The sequence below is a fragment of the Furipterus horrens genome, unplaced genomic scaffold (assembly GCF_987537825.1).
Source record: "Furipterus horrens unplaced genomic scaffold, mFurHor1.1.pri manual_scaffold_5, whole genome shotgun sequence".
Lineage (NCBI taxonomy): Eukaryota > Metazoa > Chordata > Mammalia > Chiroptera > Furipteridae > Furipterus > Furipterus horrens.
In genome coordinates this window covers 96,169,513-96,175,513 of record NW_028327175.1, presented here as the reverse complement: position 1 = coordinate 96,175,513, position 6,001 = coordinate 96,169,513, and the positions used below count along the sequence as shown (strand labels likewise).

At 44.7% G+C, this 6,001-nt stretch overlaps 1 non-coding gene and 1 pseudogene across 1 annotated transcript; both read left to right on the top strand.

The window, feature by feature from the left end:
* The first annotated feature begins 318 nt into the window (after positions 1-318).
* Positions 319-390, top strand: TRNAP-AGG (transfer RNA proline (anticodon AGG)). Its single transcript has one exon. It is a non-coding gene; the product is annotated as a tRNA-Pro (tRNA).
* A 3,500-nt stretch (positions 391-3,890) lies between these two features.
* LOC150009090 (peroxiredoxin-2 pseudogene) lies at positions 3,891-4,473 on the top strand (annotated as a pseudogene).
* Positions 4,474-6,001: the final 1,528 nt, after the last annotated feature.

Genomic DNA, 6,001 nt, shown 5'->3' with positions numbered 1-6,001 from the left:
CACGACAACAGCCAATCCATTCTCTTTTGGTTTGGGCCAGTCCACGTTGGGTTTCTGTCCCTTGGGATTGAAAGAGTCCCACCTAATACCCTCACCATACCCAAAAAGTAAAGCCTGAGCTTTTGTATTGGTGTTCGTGGCTTTTACAATGTGCAGCCACTTCCCTTTGGCCCTGCGCTGCCTTAAGCTTATCTAGCACTTCATCATTTACAAAGGACTTTTATAACCATGATTATAGGTGGTCCCCTCCCCAACCCAGGTGTCAGATAAGGAAACTGAGGCTTCCGTATTAAGTGCTGTATCTGAAGTCAGTGCTGTGGCTCGTTGGTCTAGGGGTATGATTCTCGCTTAGGGTGCGAGAGGTCCCGCGTTCAAATCCCGGACGAGCCCCACTCTTTCTTTTAGCCCTGGCTGGTTTAGCTCAGTGGATTGAGCGTCGGCCTGCGAGCTAAGTGTCGCTGGTTCGATCTTCCAGTCAGGGCACATCAGAGAAGGAAAACTCTGATTCCAAAAAACCTCCGCTGCCTTGCGGCATACCTCTTCAGGGGAAAGGCTAAGGGAGTAAACCCCGACAGAAAATCCGGAGCCGGAGTCCCTAAGGCGGTTTGATGTTGTAGTCAACACCGGCAACTCCTGCGGCGCACCTGAAGCCAAGCTGTATCGACTCCGTCTTTCCCTTGGACCCTTCAGCTGCGAAGAGAGGGGGGGTCTGCTGCATGGGCAACAGCAGACCCTCCATATTACCCTGCCCAGGCTCTGTAGCTTCAGCGTCATCGCAAGATGTCGATTCAACACGGGAGGAGACAGATACCATGTCACTCCCGAGTCGGACTGCACAGCCATTCTCGGCGGTGCAGGTAGACTCTTAAGAAGCTACACCATCGTCTCTCGAGACGGACGGCTGCCGACGACGACGACGATCTGAAGTCACAAAGGCCTAAGGGATGTGGATGAAAGGCAGCCAAGTCATCTCAGATCCCAGCTAGAGTCCCAACTGCACTTAGTCACACTCCCACTACCCTCCTGTACCCTCCCTCCCACCTTGGCTAGGACTGACTGCTCCTGAGCCTCACACTCAGGTGTCTCTGTGGTGCAGTGTAGTTCTTCTGGTCCACCTTCTTGCTCTCTGCTGACATCGGTTCTTCACAGCTCAGTGTGGGCCACTTCCCTCTGTCTGCTCTGAGCCTATGGTCTGCATTGGTCACTTAGCGTTTGTGTTTTGGATGCTGCAGATTGGGTTGTTGCACTCCCACCTCCCTCCCCGTGCACAGAGTCAGTGGCTAAAGACAGGAGCCTACCCTATACCAGTTTAGAGATTTCTTTTGAATATTTAGGGGGCAAAAGCAAAAGGATGTGACAGTCATGAGATTTGGGAAGTGAGGGCAAGAGGGGACAGTCAAGCACGGTGACTTCTAGGTTTGCTTCTGGCTGGGTGTTATCACTAAGCAACCTCAGCAATATGAGAAGAGGCCCAGGTTACTCAGGAGAGGGAGCCCAGGGAAGGGTGGCCTCCTGCCCCGGGGTTACAGCACTGGGGTGGAGCTGGAGGAGGAGGATTGAAAGGCTCTGAGGTAAACATGGAGGCTAAGGCTCTGGGAGTCAATGAGTTTACCAACAATGAACTCATTCACATGGAAGAGAAGATGATCAAGAACAGAAACTCGACATTTAAGGGACTGCAGGAAGGTCAGGGAGAGGGGGAAGAGGAGGAGGAGAAAAGGAGGAGTAGGATCAGTGAAGGATAGAGATAGAGCAAGAAGAATGGTTTGTGAAAGCGACACAAGAAGGGATTTTAAGAAAAATATTCATAAATGCAAATGATCTCAGAAGTCCATGGGAAGAGAACTTTTCTCCAGAAGGAAGGTACTCAGTGGACATTTAACTAAGGGGTCACTGAGGACCTAGGTCAGAGTACTGTCCATAGAGTGGTAATGCTAGTGGGCCCAGGGGCCACCGACGGAGAAAAAGCTGAGAAAACTAGAGCAGACAACTAAGCTAAAGTCTGGCAAATGTGAGCTTAACAAAAAGGAGCAAGATACACTGAAAACTATACAACATCACTAAAAGAAATTAAAGAAGATCTAAATGGAAAGACATTCATGTTCACAAATAAGAAGAATATTGTTCTACTTTTTTTTTTTTTGCAGAAATTGATATGCTGATCCTAAAACTCATATGAAAAAAATGCAAAGAACCTGGAATAGTTAAAACAAAATGGAAAAAAAAAAAGACAAAGTTGGAGAACTCACAATTCCTTATTACAAAACTTACTACAAGTATACAGTAATCAAGACTGTGTTGTAGTGGCATAAGTATTGACAGATAGATTAGTGAAATAGAACTGAGAGTCCAGAAATAAGTCCATATATCTAAGATCCATTGATTTTTGACAAAGCTGCCAAGACCATTCAATGGGTCTTGAACAGTCTATTCTACAAATGGCGCTGGGAAGCTAGATATACACATGCAAAAGAATGTAGCTGGCCCTCAGCCCAAACTAAGTATAGGGGACAAAAGGGTTTTGGACATGTGTGACATGCCTTGCACACCTTCCTCCAAAGAAGCCTTTTTTTCCCCTAATGTGGGACATTGAAAAATTAATCCCTGCCTTTTGTCATCTAGTGGTTATAGATTGAATGATGCCTTTTAACCCTGTTGCCAAATCTGCTGCTCCGAGAATACAACAAGGATGCCAGCCTGTTAAACCAAGCACACCATTGTGCGGGGACAGCCAATTGACCTGGAGTCTGCAAAATCCTTCCCCATGTGGGAAAGCCACCTTCCCCTCTACACCCCCACTCTTATTAGGAATTTCTGGACCCAAGGGTAGGTAGGACGACGACCATGTCCAGCTTGAAGCAGCTAGAGGAGCACAAGACCTTTGCCCATTGTCCTTTATAAGATTATAAAGGGTCTTAAGTCTGAGAGGGGGGAACTGTTATTTTTTATTGTTATAAAAAATTAATTAATTAACTTAAAAAAAAAGAATAATATAGGAAAGGGTGAAGCCATAGAACTTATATGCACGACCCATGGACATGAACTAAGGGGGGTGGGATTGATGGCGGAAGGGGGATTCTGGGTGGAGGGGAGCAAAAGAGAAAAAAAATGGAACTTGTAACAACATAATCAATAAAATATACTTAAAAAAAAAAAAGCCCTGGCTGCTATGGCTCAGTGGATTGAGCATTGGCCTGCGAGCCAAGTGTCGCTGGTTCGATTCCCAGTCAGGGCACATTACTAGGTCGCACGGCAGGTCCCCAGTTGGGGGCGTGAGTGAGAGGCAACCACACAGTGAAAAAAAAAAAAAAGAATGTAGCTGGACTCTCAACTTCATACCATATACAAAAATTAACTCAAAATGGATCAACAACCTAAATATAAAAGCTAAAGCTGTACAATTCTTTAAAAAACATAGGGGTAAATCTTCATGGCCTTGGATTGGACAATGGTTTCTTACATATGACACCAACAGTATGCATAAGCAACAACAACAAAGGTACAGACTTCTGGACTACATCAAAGGACAACATCAAGAAAGTGAAAAGGCAATCTACAGAGTGGGAGAAAATTTTTGTGAATCACAAATTTGATATGGGACTAGTTTTAGAATATATAAAGAACCCTTATAACTCCACAATAAAAAGACAATGACCCAATTTAAAAAATGGCCAAAGAATCCAACTAGACATACACAAAAGGCTAATTAAGCACATGAAAAGATGCTTGGCTTCAATTGTCAATAGGGAAATGCAAATCAAAACCATAATGAGATACCATTTTACATGCACTAGGATGGTTATACTAAAAAAAGGTGTCAGTCTCTGAGAATGCGAGTCAGTTGGTCTGCTGCTCTATGCGTCCCACCCTTCCCCACACAGCTTTCAGTCATGGCCTCCAGAAAAGCTCACAACAGAAAGCCCACCCTGAATTTCCAGGCCACCACCGTGATGGACAGTGCCTTCAAGGAGGTGAAGCTTTCAGAATACAGAGGGATATATGTGGTCCTATTTTCTACCTGTTTCTTCACTTTTGTGTGCCCAATAGAGATCATCACTTTCAGCAAGCATACCAAGGACTTTCGCACGATGGACTGTGAGGTGCTGGGGGTCTCTGTAGACTCTCAGTTCACCTGCCTGGCTTGGATTAGCACCCCTCAGAAGGAGGGAGGCTTGGGCCCTCTGAACATCCCATTGCTGGCTGATGTAACCAGAAGCTTATGGTATGCTGAAGGAAGATGAGGGACTTGCCTATAGGTGCCTCTTTATCATCGATAGCAAGGGTGTCCTTCACAAGATCACCATCAATGATTTGCCTGTGGGGCGCTCTGTGGATGAGCCTCTGTGGCTGGTCCAGGCCTTTCAATACACAGATAAGCATGGGGAAGTCTGTCCTGCTGGCTGGAAGCCAGGCAGTGACACGATCAAGCCCAACATGGATGACAGCAAGGAATGCTTTTCCAAACACAACTAGGCTGACAGGCACCAAGCTTGGGTTCTTGGCCCCCACCTGGGTGCCCCATACTGGCCCAGGAAAGGCCAGATCTATCTTCCCCATCGTATTTCACAATCTGTGACACTACAGGGCTAGTCCTGGGCCTTCTCATATTTCTAGCTGAGTGGTGAATGGTGACCCTTCCCTGGAGCCAGCCAACCAGGCACAGGCCTAGAGGTGACCAATAAAGTATTAGGGACAGAAAAAAAAGGGTGTCAGTGAGGATGTGGAGAAACCAGAACACACATACATGGCTTATGGGAGTGTAAAATGTTTGTAAAACTCCTGTGGAAAACAGTATGGCAGTTCCTTAAAAAATTACACATGGAATTACCATATGACCCAGCAATTCCATTCCCAGGTATATACTCCGAAGAATTGAAAACAGGTGTTAAAACAAAAATATACGTGAATATTCATAGTAGCATTATCCGTAACAGCCAAAGAGTAGAAACAAACCAAATGTCTATCAACTGATAAATGGATAAACAAAAGGTGATCTCCATAAAATGGGTTGCTATTCAGCCATAAAAAGGAATGAAGCACCAACACATGCTACAACATGGATGAACATTATGCTGAGTGAAAGAAGACAGACACAAAAGGACAAATATTGTATGATTCTATTTATATGAAATATCCAGAATGCACAGAGAGAGAGAAAGTAGATTAGTGGTTGTCAGAGCCTGAGGGGAGAGAAGATTGTGGAGTGACTGCTAATAGGTATAGCATTTCTTTTTGGGAATGATCAAAATACGATGTCTGTCCAGAAAGTATCCAGCCATGTAATATGAAAAATAGAGACATTTATTGAAGACACAAGATACAAGAAATATTGTACATAGAACAATAACGCCTCAGTCCCCTTCAAAGTAGTACCTTGGGACCTCACAGAGTTCTCCCAATTGCCATCAGCTGCCCCATCATATTTTCTTGAATCTCAACAATGGCCTGAAATCTCTTCCCTTTCAAAGGTGATTATAATTTTGGGAAAAGTCAGAAGTCGCAAGGCACCAGGTCTGGGCCGTAGGAAGGCTGATCTGATATTTCACCAAAAAACTCTTCATGAAATGTGAAGCATGAGCAGGCACGTTGTCATGATGAAGCTGCCAATCAGCAGCTGCCCATAGCTGTGGCCTTCTGAATCATCGAATAGTTTCCATGGAGGAATATTGATGCAGATCTGTTGCTCTACTTGCTTAGTCATTTTGAATGCATCGGCCACATAGTACACCTGCTCACTCAATGGTGTCTACTCCCCCCACTGACTAGTACAGTGAAGTCGTCATGGTTCATGCGTGCACATTCCAGTCAACTCTTCTTGACTGCCAGGTTACATCGATGTCACACAAACTGTTCTTGTTATATTAACAATGTCTAGGCTTTTTCCAGACAGAACTTGTATTCTCAAATTAGTTAAGGTGATGTTTGTGCAACTTTGTAAACATGCTAAAAAAAAAACCTCACTGAATTGTATATGTTAAAAGAGTGAAATTCATGGTATGTG